We start from the raw sequence: 13,993 nt of genomic DNA on the forward strand, positions 1-13,993 counted from the left end.
AAGTTCACAGCATCTCCTTTAACATTGGAGAGTATGAGATCACTTACAATCTCAAAAGAACCACACAGGCGCATACCCAATTCAACCGCTGCCTCTGGACCGTGATCATTTTGAACACGTTTAATGATGTCAGGCAGGGCATTCATAGACGGGGTGCCGAAGCACCTCGTATAAACGGCCGCAAATGTTTTCCCCCAGCTTTCACAGTCAACAAGTTCAGGAGTTAAATCCTTCGGTAAAGTAATCGTCAACATTCTATGCTTATCAGCAGGAGTAGAATTCGGAAAAACCGCCTCCAGTTGATCAAACTTCTCTGCTAGCCAGAACGGGAAGTCATCGTTGTCAACTGGACGTGCACCAAAAACCGAATTTACCATCACTGGATTGAGACGCATACCGCCTCGATCCATGGGCACGGCCGCACCCCCCTGGGGACCACCAGGTAGGTGGCGACCGATGTATTGCACTAATGCTCGAATCACAGAAATGGAAACAACATGTAGCCTACGAATTTCTGCAAGGGTACAAGCGCCGTGATTCGGGTGCGGGGTAAAACCACCCAACGCAGGCCAGTTTGTACCTGGAATTGAGAGTGGACCTAACCTCGCAGCGGACAAAGAGTGGGGGAGGGCGCCATCAAACCAAACACGATGCTGCCAATGATCAATAGGTATTTCCAGTGCCCTGTACGGTGTATACTCAGCCGGGACAGCTGAGGCGGTGTAGGAGTGGAACAAACCAGAAGTTGCGTCCACCGCCGGAAACGTAACCCAAGAGTAAAACAACTCGAAAGGGAACGCCGGATCTGCACCCACCACTAAAATCACAGCCATCCCATCCACCGGGACTTGGTACGTCTGAAGATGTGTGCGCACCGCTACGCGACTATGCTGCGCAATGGCCACCGCCGCCATGACAACACTGGAAACAAGAAAAGACAAAGAATACTTTGTAGCACAACTGGGTAGTAATTCAAAGAAACCGTTTAACAAAGAATCAAGCTTGAATAAGACCTATTTCAAAAAATAGGGAGGTTTCACCGACACCCCGCTTTCCGGAAACGGAGGTGAAGGGGTTATGGTTTGAACGATATACTACTCAAGTGTCATGATATAAGACCACCGAAAACGTTGGGCGCCATGTCGCAGGGTTTCTGTTCTCACACAGAACTGTGCACAGAGTATTGGAACCTCGGCGAATTAGGGTGACCCAAAACTCACCTTAGTACCCAACAAACCCCTTACCGAGCTAGCTACAGTGTCTCATTGGTCATAACAAACTCCCAATGTTTAGACAAACCAGAACATGAACTTACAGTACCTCAGGGTACGTGGAACTCATGAACACTCTTTCGTTATATTATCATTACAAACCAGAACATGGAGTAAAGAAGACACATGTGCATTTGAAATGTTTATTTACTAATGTCGTCTTCTCAGGCGCAGTATCTTAGATAATACAAGTATACTTATTATCAGTAGCAAAATTACCAGCATAGTTACTAAGACATAAAAAGCGAATGGTGACAGCATGTTAACATACTGTAATGAATAAGAGTTAACAACACTTATATCTCACCCACCCTAACACATATATTATATTATTAGCTAAGAAGGTCTCTTTGGGTTGGTTTAGGGCGGGCCCATACCTTAGTGTCCTAGCATGAAGGAATCACATCAGCATACACCAGCTCTCTCTCTGCATGTGCACCGCATCAAGTGTGTTCTATGTGCCCCATGCAAAGCAATATCAATCCCGCCTGAAGCCAGAGTTGGCAAAGGCTGCACTTGTGTTATGACTATGAAGGCGTGGAGATCAGACCTCATAACAATTCCATATCGTGTTGTTCCTGAAACTTCAGCACTCTTCGTGCAGACATAGTTTATTAAGCAAAGCTGATATCAGAGCAATAACATATTATTCTCACATAAACCACGGCAAACTACTAGGTTGAAAGCTAAGTCAACAATTAAGTGTTGTGTGCAGAAGTTGCAAGAATGGAAAATGGCGTTTAAACCTCAAATGTACCTATGCTAACTTAACACGATATAAGGATATTCAGGAGCTACATGACAGCAGGTGGTTCAGAAGGGTTCGTAGTCTGGACCTGTCCTGCCTGATCTTGACGAGTCACAAAAAGAGTAATTTTTTCATGTAGCGTGTCTTGTTTAGGCTTTTGGACTCTTTCTGAGTACTCTTAAGGGCCCATTCCCAGCGCCGTAATATAGGGAAAAGAGGGTAGAAATGTGCAGTGATTGATTACCGCTCATCTGTGCCCTGGCACTCACTTTGAGTGATGCGTGTTGCTATTTTTATTAATTGTATCAAAGCATGCGAAATAAATGAGGGCAACAGGGCACTGCTGGTACCTGCCCCGTTGCTTTATTTTTTAGGTCTCGGTCTGACTTGAGCAGCGCATGGCTCGTATACGACAACAGTGACATCATTTTCATGGAGCTGCGACGGCCGAGTGGTTAAGGCGTTGGACCTGAAATCCAATGGGGTTTCCCTGCGCAGGTTCGAATCCTGCTTGCAGCATCGTGAGCTTTTGCATGAATGCCATTTGGTTTAGTTAAGTAAATGTTCACTTCTTGTTATGCAATCCTCATCAAGTCACGGAGTTAAACGGCAAAAACAAAAACTAGATGTAAATATTGAGACAATTTCCACACATAGGAAGTGTTTTAGAGAGCAGGTGGCTCGGAAGGGTTCGTAGTCTGGACCTGTCCTGCCTGATCTAGACAAATCACGAAAAGAGTAATTTTTTATGTAGCGTGTCTTGTTTAGGCTTTTGGACTCTTTCTGAGTACACTTAAGGGCCCATTCCCAGCGCCGTAATACAGGGAAAAGAGGGCAGAAATGTGCAGTGATTGATTACCGCTCATCTGTGCCCTTTCACTCACTTTGAGTGATGCGTGTTGCTATTTTTATTAATTGTATGAAAGCATGCGAAATAAGTGAGGGAGACAGGGCACTGCTGGTACATGCCCCGTCCTTCCGTTACTTTAATTTTTAGGTCTCAGCCTGACGTGAGCAGCGCATGGCTCGTATACGACAACAGTGACATCATACACATGCAGCTGCGATGGCCGAGTGGGTAAGGTGTTGGACTTGAAATCCAATGGGGTTTCACTGCGTTGGTTTGAATCCTGCTTGCACGGTCATGAGATTTTGCATTAGCACCATTTGGTTTAGTTAAGTAAATGTTCACTTCTCGTTATGCAGTCTTCTTCAAGTCACAGAGTTAAATGGCAAAAACTCAAACTAGATGTAAACATTGAGACAATTTCTACACCCAGGAAGTGTTTTACAGACCAGGTGGCTCGGAAGGGTTCGTAGTCTGGACCTGTTTGCCTGATCTAGACAAATCACGAAAAGAGTAATATTTTTTCATGAAGCGTGTCTTGGTTAGGCTTTTGGACTTTTTCTGAGTACACTTAAGGGCCCGTTGCCACCGCCGTAATAGAGGGAAAAGAGGGTATAAATGCACAGTGAATGATTACCGCTCATCTGTGCCCTGTCACTCACTTTGAATGATACGTGTTGCTATTTTTATTAATTGTATGAAAGCATGTGAAATAAGTGAGGGCAACAGGGCGCTGCTGGTTCCTGCCCCGTCCTTTTGTTACTTTAATTTTTTAGGTCTCGGCCTGACGTGAGCAGCGCATGGCTCATATACGACAACAGTGACATCATACTCATGGAGCTGGGATGGCCGAGTGGTTAAGGCGTTGGACTCGATATTCAATGTGGTTTCCCTGCGCAGGTTTGCATCCTGCTTGCAGCATCGGGTGATTTTGCATGAACACCATTTGGTTTGTTAAGGAAATGTTCACTTCTTGTTACGCAATCCTCATCAAGTCACAGAATTAAACAGCAAAAACTCAAACTAAATGTAAAGATTACGACAATTTCAACACTCCGGAAGTGTTTTAGAGAGCAGGTGGTTTAAAGGGTTCGTAGTCTGGACCTGTCCTGCTTGATCTTGACGAGTCACGAAAAGAGTAATTTTTTTTATGTAGAGTGTCTTGTTTAGGCTTTTTGACTTTTTCTGAGTACACTTAAGGGCCCGTTGCCACCGCCGTAATGGAGGGAAAAGAGGGTATAAATGCACAGTGTATGATTACCGCTCATCTGTGCCCTGTCACTCACTTTGAGTGATACGTGTTGCTCTTTTTATTAATTGTATGAAAGCATGTGAAATAAGTGAGGGCAACAGGGCACTGCTGGTTCCTGCCCCGTCCTTTTGTTACTTTATGTTTTAGGTCTCGGCCTGACGTGAGCAGCGCATGGCTCATATATACGACAACAGTGACACCATACTCATGGAGCTGCGATGGCCGAGTGGTTAAGGGCCCAGTCCCAGCGCTGTAATATAGAGAAAAGAGGGTAGGAATGTGCAGGGATTGATTACCGCTCATCTGTGCCCTGTCACTCACTTTGAGTCATGCGTGTTGCTATTTTTATTAATTGTATCAAAGCATGCGAAATAAGTGAGGGCAACAGGGCATTGCTGGTACCTGCCCCGTCCTTCCGTTACTTTAGTTTTTTAGGTCTCGGTCTGACGTGAGCAGCGCATGGCTCATATACGACAGCAGTGACATCATACTCATGGAGCTGCGATGGGCGAGTGGTTAAGGCGTTGGGCTCAAAATCCAATGGGGTTTCCCTGCGCAGGTTCGAATCCTGCTTGCAGCGACCCGTGATTTTGCATGAACACCATTTGGTTTGTTAAGGAAATGTTCACTTCTCGTTAGTCAATCCTCATCAAGTCACAGAGTTAAACAGCAATAATTCAAACTAAATGTAAACATTAAGACAATTTCAACAATCAGGAAGTGTTTTAGAGAGCAGGTGGTTCAGAAGGGTTCGTAGTCTGGACCTGTCCTGCCTGATCTTGACGAGTCACAAAAAGAGTAATTTTTTCATGTAGCGTGTCTTGTTTAGGCTTTTGGACTCTTTCTGAGGCCCATTCCCAGCGCCGTAATATAGGGAAAAGAGGGTAGAAATGTGCAGTGATTGATTACTGCTCATCTGTGCCCTGTCACTCACTTTGAGTGATGCGTGTTGCTATTTTTATTAATTGTATCAAAGCATGCGAAATAAGTGAGGGCAACAGGGCACTGCTGGTACCTGCCCCGTCGCTTTATTTTTTAAATAAATGGCTCGTATACGACAACAGTGACATCATTTTCATGGAGCTGCGACGGCTGAGTGGTTAAGGCGTTGGACCTGAAATCCAATGGGGTTTCCCTGCGCAGGTTTGAATCCTGCTTACAGCATCGTGAGATTTTGCATGAACCCCATTTGGTTTAGTTAAGTAAATGTTCACTTCTCGTTATGCAATCCTCATCAAGTCACAGAGTTAAACGGCAAAAACTCAAAAAAAAATGTAAACATTGAGACAATTTCTACACCCAGTAAGTGTTTCAGAGAGCAGGTGGCTAGGAAGGGTTTGTAGTCTGGACCTGTCCTGCCTGAACTAGACAAGTCAGGAAAAGAGTAATTTTTTTTTATGAAGCGTGTCTTGTTTAGGCTTTTGGACTTTTTCTGAGTACACTTAAGGGCCCGTTGCCACCGCCGTAATGGAGGGAAAAGAGGGTATAAATGCACAGTGTATGATTACCGCTCATCTGTGCCCTGTCACTCACTTTGAGTGATACGTGTTGCTCTTTTTATTAATTGTATGAAAGCATGTGAAATAAGTGAGGGCAACAGGGCACTGCTGGTTCCTGCCCCGTCCTTCCGTTACTTTAATTTTTAGGTCTCGGCCTGATGTGAGCAGCGCATGGCTCGTATACGACAACAGTGACATCATACTCAAGCAGCTGTGATGGCCGAGTGGTAAAGGCGTTGGACTTGAAATCCAATGGGGTTTCCCTGCTTAGGTTTGAATCCAGCTTGCAGCGTCATGAGATTTTGCATGAGCACCATTTGGTTTAGTTAAGTAAATGTTCACTTCTCGTTATGCAATCATCATTAAGCATGGGCGGATTTTGCGGATTGGCAATCCGCGAACTTGCGTATTTACGGATTCGCAATCCGCGAACTCTCGCGAATTTTTTTTTTTGTGTTCGCAAGGATTTCTGCCAGTTCGCGAGGAATCTGTACCAGTTCGCAATTGCGAACTTACTTGTCGGCTCGCAACGGCCGCGACTATGTTGTTTCTACATCTGGTTCATCATCACAGGTTCACAGCACCCTCTGTTTCACCACTGCCACCCTCTGGTACACCCATGCCACCCTCAGGTACATCACTGCCACCCTCTGGTTGGTTTATCACTGTAGATTATGGGGGTGAAAAAAAGCAAGCACACCTGCCCTGCTTCAACTGACATGAATTAATTTGGGGTTGATTAATGTGTCACTGAATTTAAACTTCCAGTCTGGCTGGCACCTGCTTCCTTATCTGTAATTTGCTTTCTGTTGCAGTGCACTTTTTTTTCACTGGACCTTTGTAGCCTATAGTTGCAAGTAGGCAACTGAACTCTGAAGGGCCCCTCAGGAAGCACTACAGGGAATGGTTACTAATGATAAGATTGAACTTTTGCACCTGCTGAGTGCTTTCAGTTTGGTCTGTAATTGCTTTCTGTTGCAGTGTAATTTTTTTAACAGGACCTTTGTTGTATACTTGTAGCTATTCTCTGAGCCTGCTGTGGGGGTCAGAGCAGGGTCATAGAATAGTTGCAAGTAGGCAAATGACCTCTGAAGTGGCCCCTCAGGAAGCACTACAGGGAATGCTTACTAATGATAAGATTGAACTTTTGCACCTGCTGAGTGCTTTCATTTTAGCAAAAATCCAAATATCCAGCAGCATCCACAAAAAGTAATCCTTCCAGGTCAAGATCCAAATCAAAGTGACCAGCACATGAAGAAAGCACTGGGAGGAGCCTGGTGGACAGGAACAGGAAGTTGGAGACTGTGGGGCACTTCCTTCCTCCCACTCCCACCCCCCAAAATGGACTCCTTGCAAAGAAAAAGTGCAGGCAAATGTCAACCTGAGGAGTTATTCTGATAAAAATCATAATTTTCAAGGTTTATGCTGCCTGCTGGTGGATTTCTTGTGCGAAATTGCAAATTTTGCAATCTCGCAATTGCGAGATTGTCGCTGCCCGCCGCATCTACGTGTTCGCAAGTGTTTACTCCCGCGAAATGGTATAGTATTCTAGTTGGCAAGTGCGACCAAGCAAAAAATCCGCTTCGCACGGATTTTACGAATTTTCGGCAAGTTCGCGAGAGTTCGCGGATTGCGAATTTACCGAAAATCCGCGAGCGGAACGGATTTTACGCCCATGCTTAATCATCATCAAGTCACAGAGTTAAACGACAAAAACTCAAACTAGATGTAAACATTGAGACAATTTCCACACCCAGGAAGTGTTTTAGAGAGCAGGTGGCTCGAAAGGGTTCGTAGTCTGGAGCTGTCCTGCCTGATATAGACAAGTCACGAAAAGAGTAATTTTTTTTTATGAAGCGTGTCTTGTTTATTCTCTTGGACTCTTTCTGAGTACACTTAAGGGCCCGTTGCCACCACCGTAATATAGGGAAAAGAGGGTAGAAATGTGCAGTGATTGATTAACGCTCATCTGTGCCCTGTCACTCACTTTGAGTGATACGTGTTGCTATTTTTATTAATTGTATGAAAGCATGCGAAATAAGTGAGGGCAACAGGACACTGCTGGTACCTGCCCCGTCCTTCCGTTGCTCTAATTTTTTAGGTCTCGGTCTGACGTGAGCAGTGCATGGCTCGTATACGACAACATGGTGCTGCGATGGCCGAGTGGTTAAGACGTTGGACTCGAAATCAATGGGGTTTCCCTGCGCAGGTCCGAATCCTGCTTGCAGCCTCGTGCGATTTTTCATGAACATCATTTGGTTTGATAAGGAAATGTTCACTTCTCGTTACGCAATCCTCATCGAATATCAGAGTTAAACAGCAAAAACTCAAACTAAATGTAAACATTAAGACAATTTCAACACTCAGGAAGTGTTTTAGAGAGCAGGTGGTCGGAAGGGTTCGTAGACTGGACCTGTCCTGCCTGATCTTGACGAGTCACGAAAAGAGTAATTTTTTTATGTAGCGTGTCTTGTTTAGGCTTTTGGACTCTTTCTGAGTACACTTAAGGGCCCATTCCAGAGCCGTAATATAGGGAAAAGAGGGCAGAAATGTGCAGTGATTGATTACTGCTCATCTGTGCCCTGTCACTCACTTTGAGTGATGCGTGTTGCTATTTTTATTAATTGTATGAAAGCATGCGAAATAAGTGAGGGAGACAGGGCACTGCTGGTACGTGCCCCGTCCTTCTGTTACTTTAATTTTTAGGTCTCGGCCTGATGTGAGCAGCGCATGGCTCGTATACGACAACAGTGACATCATACTCACGCAGCTGCGATGGCCGTGTGGTTAAGGCGTTGGACTTGAAATCCAATGGGGTTTCCCCGCATAGGTTCGAATTCTGCTTGCAGCGTCATGAGATTTTGCATGATCACCATTTGGTTTAGTTAAGTAAATGTTCACTTCTCGTTATGCAATCCTCATCAAGTCAAAGAGTTAAACGGCAAAAACTCAAACTAGATGTAAACATTGAGACAATTTCTACACCCAGGAAGTGTTTTAGAGAGCAGGTGGCTAGGAAGGGTTTGTAGTCTGGACCTGTCCTGCCTGACAAGTCAGGAAAAGAGTAATTTTTTTTTATGAAGCGTGTCTTGTTTAGGCTTTTGGACTTTTTCTGAGTACACTTAAGGGCCCGTTGCCACCGCCGTAATAGAGGGAAAAGAGGGTAGAAATGCACAGTGAAGGATTACCGCTCATCTGTGCCCTGTCACTCACTTTGAGTGATATGTGTTCCTATTTTTATTAATTGTATGAAAGCATGTGAAATAAGTGAGGGCAACAGGGCACTGCTGGTTCCTGCCCCGTCCTTATGTTACTTTATTTTTTAGGTCTCGGCCTGACGTGAGCAGCGCATGGCTCATATATGACAACAGTGACATCATACTCATGGAGCTGCGATGGCCGGATGGTTAAGGCGTTGGACTTGAAATTCAATGGGGTTTCCCTGCGCAGGTTCTAATCCTGCTTGCAGCATCGGGCGATTTTGCATGAACACCATTTGGTTTGTTAAGGAAATGTTCACTTCTCTTTACGCAATCCTCATCAAGTCACAGAGTTAAACAGCAAAAACTCAAACTAAATGTAAACATTAAGAGAATTTCAACACTCAGGAAGTGTTTTAGAGAGCAGGTGGTTTGAAGGGTTCGTAGACTGGACCTGTCCTGCCTGATCTTGACGAGTCACGAAAAGAGTAATTTTTTGTTATGTAGAGTGTCTTGTTTAGGCTTTTGGACTCTTTCTGAGTACACTTAAGGGCCCGGTCCCAGCGCCTTAATATAGGGAAAAGAGGATAGAAATGCGCAGTGATTGATTACTGCTCATCTGTGCCCTGTCACTCACTTTGAGTGATACGTGTTGCTATTTTTATTAATTGTATGAAAGCATGCGAAATAAGTGAGGGCAACAGGGCACTGCTGGTACCTGCCCCGTCCTTCCGTTGCTTTATTTTTTAGGTCTCGGTCTGACGTGAGCAGTTCATGGCTCGTATACGACAACATGGAGCTGCGATGGCCGAGTGGTTAAGGTGCTGGACTCGAAATCAATGGGGTTTCCCTGCGCAGGTCCGAATCCTGCTTGCAGCGACCTACGACTTTGCATGAACATCATTTGGTTTGATAAGGAAATGTTCACTTCTCGTTACGCAATCCTCATCAAGTAACAGAGTTAAACAGCAAAAACTCAAACTAAATGTAAACATTAAGACAATTTCAACACTCAGGAAGTGTTTAAGAGAGCAGGTGGTTCGGAAGGGGTTCGTAGTCTGGACCTGTCCTGCCTGATCTTGACGAGTCACAAAAAGAGTAATTTTTTTATGTAGCGTGTCTTGTTTAGCCATTTGGACTCTTTCTGAGTACTCTTAAAGGCCCATTCCCAGCGCCGTAATATAGGGAAAAGAGGGTAGGAATGTGCAGTGAGTGATTACCGCTCATCTGTGCCCTGTCACTCACTTTCAGTGATGCGTGTTGCTATTTTTATTACTTGTATGAAAGCATGCGAAATGAGTGAGGGAGACAGGGCACTACTGGTATGTGCCCCGTCCTTCCGTTACTTAAATTTTTAGGTCTCGGCCTTATGTGAGCAGCGCATGGCTCGTATATGACAACAGTGACATCATACTCACGCAGCTGTGATGACCGAGTGGGTAAGGTGTTGGACTTGAAATCCAATGGGGTTTCCCCGCTTAGGTTCGAATCCTGCTTGCAGCGTTATGAGATTTTGCATGAACACCATTTGGTTTAGTTAAGTAAATGTTCACTTCTCGTTATGCAATCACCATCAAGTCACAGAGTTAAACGGCAAAAACTCAAACTAGATGTAAACATTCAGACAATTTCCACACCCAGGAAGTGTTTTAGAGAGCAGGTGGGTCGGAAGGGTTCGTAGTCTGGACCTGTCCTTCCTGATCTTGACGAGTCACAAAAAGAGTAATTTTTTTATGTAGCGTGTCTTGTTTAGGCGTTTGGACTTTTTCTGAGTACTCTTAAGTGCCCATTCCCAGGCCGTAATATAGGGAAAAGAGGGTAGGAATGTGCAGTGATTGATTACTGCTCATCTGTGCCCTGTCACTCACTTTGAGTGATGCGTGTTGCTATTTTTATTAATTGTATGAAAGCATGCGAAATGAGTGGGGGAGACAGGGCACTACTGGTATGTGCCCCGTCCTTCCGTTACTTTAATTTTTCGGTCTCGGCCTGATGTGAGCAGCGCATGACTCGTATATGACAACAGTGACATCATACTCACGCAGCTGTGACGGCCGAGTGGTTTAGGCGTTGGACTTGAAATCCAATGGTGTTTCGCCGCTTAGGTTCGAATCCTGCTTGCAGCGTCATGAGATTTTGCATGAACACCAGTTGGTTTAGTTAAGTAAATGTTCACTTCTCGTTATGCAATCATCATCAAGTCACAGAGTTAAACGGCAAAAACTCAAACTAGATGTAAACATTGAGACAATTTCCTCACCCAGGAAGCATTTTAGAGAGCAGGTGGCTCGGAAGGGTTCGTAGTCTGGAGCTGTCCTGCCTGATATAGACAAGTCACGAAAAGAGTAATTTTTTTATGAAGCGTGTCTTGTTTATACTTTTGGACTCTTTCTGAGTACACTTAAGGGCCCGTTGCCACCACCGTAAAATAGGGAAAAGAGGGTAGGAATGTGCAGTGATTGATTACCGCTCATCTGTGCCCTGTCACTCACTTTGAGTGATACGTGTTGCTATTTTTATTAATTGTATGAAAGAATGCGAAATAAGTGAGGGCAACAGGGCACTGCTGGTACCTGCCCCGTCCTTCCGTTGCTTTATTTTTTAGGTCTCGGTCTGACGTGAGCAGTTCATGGCTCGTATACGACAACATGGAGCTGCGATGGCCGAGTGGTTAAGGTGCTGGACTCGAAATCAATGGGGTTTCCCTGCGCAGGTCCGAATCCTGCTTGCAGCGACCTACGATTTTGCATGAACATCATTTGGTTTGATAAGGAAATGTTCACTTCTCGTTACGCAATCCTCATCAAGTAACAGAGTTAAACAGCAAAAACTCAAACTAAATGTAAACATTAAGACAATTTCAACACTCCGGAAGTGTTTTAGAGAGCAGGTGGTTCGAAGGGTTCGTAGTCTGGACCTGTCCTGCCTGATCTTGACGAGTCACGAAAAGAGTAATTTTTTTTATGTAGAGTGTCTTGTTTAGGCTTTTGGACTCTTTCTGAGTACACTTAAGGGCCCGGTCCCTGCGCCGTAATATAGTGAAAAGAGGGTAGAAATGCGCGGTGATTGATTACTGCTCATCTGTGCCCTGTCACTCACTTTGAGTGATACGTGTTGCTATTTTTATTAATTGTATGAAAGCAAGCGAAATAAGTGAGGGCAACAGAGCGCTGCTGGTACCTGCCCCTTCCTTCGGTTACTTTATTTTTTAAGTCTCGGTCTGACGTGAGCAGCGCATGGCTCATATACGACAACAGTGACATCATACTCATGGAGCTGCAATGGCCGAGTGGTTAAGGCGTTGCACTTGAAATCCAATGGGGTTTACCTGCGCAGGTTCGAATCCTGCTTGCAGCGACGTAAGATTTTGCATGAACACCATTTGGTTTGTTAAGGAAATTTTCACTTCTCGTTAGTCAATCCTCATCAAGTCAAAGAGTTAAACAGCATAAATTCAAACTAAATGTAAACATTAAGACAATTTCAACACTCAGGAAGTGTTTAAGAGAGCAGGTGATTCGTAAGGGTTCGTAGTCTGGACCTGTCCTGCCTGATCTTGACGAGTCACAAAAAGAATAATTTGTTTATGTAGCGTGTCTTGTTTAGGCATTTGGACTCTTTCTGAGTACTCTTAAGGGCCCATTCCAAGCGCCGTAATATAGGGAAAAGAGGGTAGGAATGTGCAGTGAGTGATTACCGCTCATCTGTGCCCTGTCACTCGCTTTGAGTGATGCGTGTTGCTATTTTTATTAATTGTATGAAAGCAAGCGAAATAAGTGAGGGCAACAGGGCACTGCTGGTTCCTGCCCCGTCCTTATGTTACTTTATTTTTTAGGTCTCGATCTGACGTGAGCAGCGCATGGCTCATATACGACAACAGTGACATCATAATCATGGAGCTGCGATGACCGAGTGGTTAAGGCGTTGGACTCGAAATTCAATGGGGTTTCCCTGCGCAGTTTCGAATTCTGCTTGCAGCATCGGGCGATGTTGCATGAACACCATTTGGTTTGTTCAGGAAATGTTCACTTCTCGTTACGCAATCCTCATCAAGTCACATAGTTAAACAGCAAAAACTCAAACTAAATGTAAACATTAAGACAATTTCAAAACTCAGGAAGTGTTTTAGAGAGCAGGTGGTTCGGAAGGGTTCGTAGTCTGGACCTGTCCTGCCTGATCTTGACGAGTCACGAAACGAGTAATTTTTTTTATGTAGAGTGTCTTGTTTAGGCTTTTGGACTCTTTCTGAGTACACTTGAGGGCCCGGTCCCAGCGCCGTAATTTAGGGAAAAGAGGGTAGAAATGCGCAGTGATTGATTACTGCTCATCTGTGCCCTGTCACTCACTTTGAGTGATACGCGTTGCTATTTTTATTAATTGTATGAAAGCAAGCGAAATAAGTGATGGCAACAGAGCACTGCTGGTACCTGCCCCTTCCTTCGGTTACTTTATTTTTTAAGTCTCGGTCTGACGTGAGCAGCGCATGGCTCATATACGAGAACAGTGACATCATACTCATGGAGCTGCAATGGCCGAGTGGTTAAGGCAGGGGTGTCCGAACCCGTCCTGGCGGGCTGTATCCATGCCAGGTTTTTGGGATATCCCCATCTCGGGATCACGGTTCGATCCCCGGCACCGGCGGCAGATTAGCCCAGAACCATGTGACTCTGGGCAATAGCCTGCGCCGCGGCTAGGGCGGCTGACTCCGGAATCTGGAGATCACGGTTCGATCCCCGGCACCGGCGGCAGATTAGCCCAGCACCATGTGACTCTGGGCAATAGCTGGCGCCGCGGCTAGGGCGGCTGACTCCGGAATCTGGGGATCACGGTTCGATCCCCGGCACCGGCGGCAGATTAGCCCAGCACCATGTGACTCTGGGCAATAGCTTGCTTAATCTTCCCGACGGCCCCTAGCGCCTAGAGACCCTTACGGGCGATTGTGCACTTTACAAATGTGGAATATTAAAATTATTATTTGGGCCGATTCCGATCCGGTTCGTAAAAGCACATCCGCCCGAATCTGTCAGACAACCACGTTCGCCCGGGAGAGGACTGCCCGGGACCCGTGGAGCCCGTCCTGGTCACTCTGACCTGCCATCGGCCTGGAGAAGGGAGCGCCGGACGCCCAGGGGGAGGACTGCCCGGGACCCGTGGAGCCCGTCCTGGGCACTCTGAC

General features: G+C 45.5%; 12 non-coding genes across 12 annotated transcripts; all 12 read left to right on the forward strand.

The window, feature by feature from the left end:
* Positions 1-2,456: 2,456 nt before the first annotated feature.
* TRNAS-UGA (transfer RNA serine (anticodon UGA)) lies at positions 2,457-2,538 on the forward strand. Its single transcript has one exon. It is a non-coding gene; the product is annotated as a tRNA-Ser (tRNA).
* Positions 2,539-4,616: 2,078 nt separating this feature from the next.
* TRNAL-CAA (transfer RNA leucine (anticodon CAA)) lies at positions 4,617-4,698 on the forward strand. Its single transcript has one exon. It is a non-coding gene; the product is annotated as a tRNA-Leu (tRNA).
* A 502-nt stretch (positions 4,699-5,200) lies between these two features.
* TRNAS-UGA (transfer RNA serine (anticodon UGA)) lies at positions 5,201-5,282 on the forward strand. Its single transcript has one exon. It is a non-coding gene; the product is annotated as a tRNA-Ser (tRNA).
* Positions 5,283-5,827: 545 nt separating this feature from the next.
* TRNAS-UGA (transfer RNA serine (anticodon UGA)) lies at positions 5,828-5,909 on the forward strand. Its single transcript has one exon. It is a non-coding gene; the product is annotated as a tRNA-Ser (tRNA).
* A 2,477-nt stretch (positions 5,910-8,386) lies between these two features.
* On the forward strand, positions 8,387-8,468 carry TRNAS-UGA (transfer RNA serine (anticodon UGA)). Its single transcript has one exon. It is a non-coding gene; the product is annotated as a tRNA-Ser (tRNA).
* A 538-nt stretch (positions 8,469-9,006) lies between these two features.
* TRNAS-UGA (transfer RNA serine (anticodon UGA)) lies at positions 9,007-9,088 on the forward strand. Its single transcript has one exon. It is a non-coding gene; the product is annotated as a tRNA-Ser (tRNA).
* A 527-nt stretch (positions 9,089-9,615) lies between these two features.
* TRNAS-CGA (transfer RNA serine (anticodon CGA)) lies at positions 9,616-9,696 on the forward strand. Its single transcript has one exon. It is a non-coding gene; the product is annotated as a tRNA-Ser (tRNA).
* Positions 9,697-10,238: 542 nt separating this feature from the next.
* On the forward strand, positions 10,239-10,320 carry TRNAS-UGA (transfer RNA serine (anticodon UGA)). The gene has a single exon. It is a non-coding gene; the product is annotated as a tRNA-Ser (tRNA).
* Positions 10,321-10,861: 541 nt separating this feature from the next.
* On the forward strand, positions 10,862-10,943 carry TRNAS-UGA (transfer RNA serine (anticodon UGA)). Its single transcript has one exon. It is a non-coding gene; the product is annotated as a tRNA-Ser (tRNA).
* A 527-nt stretch (positions 10,944-11,470) lies between these two features.
* On the forward strand, positions 11,471-11,551 carry TRNAS-CGA (transfer RNA serine (anticodon CGA)). Its single transcript has one exon. It is a non-coding gene; the product is annotated as a tRNA-Ser (tRNA).
* A 541-nt stretch (positions 11,552-12,092) lies between these two features.
* Positions 12,093-12,174, forward strand: TRNAS-UGA (transfer RNA serine (anticodon UGA)). The gene has a single exon. It is a non-coding gene; the product is annotated as a tRNA-Ser (tRNA).
* Positions 12,175-12,715: 541 nt separating this feature from the next.
* Positions 12,716-12,797, forward strand: TRNAS-CGA (transfer RNA serine (anticodon CGA)). The gene has a single exon. It is a non-coding gene; the product is annotated as a tRNA-Ser (tRNA).
* Positions 12,798-13,993: the final 1,196 nt, after the last annotated feature.

The sequence above is a fragment of the Lissotriton helveticus genome, chromosome 11 (genome assembly GCF_964261635.1).
Source record: "Lissotriton helveticus chromosome 11, aLisHel1.1, whole genome shotgun sequence".
Classification (NCBI taxonomy): Eukaryota; Metazoa; Chordata; class Amphibia; order Caudata; family Salamandridae; genus Lissotriton; species Lissotriton helveticus.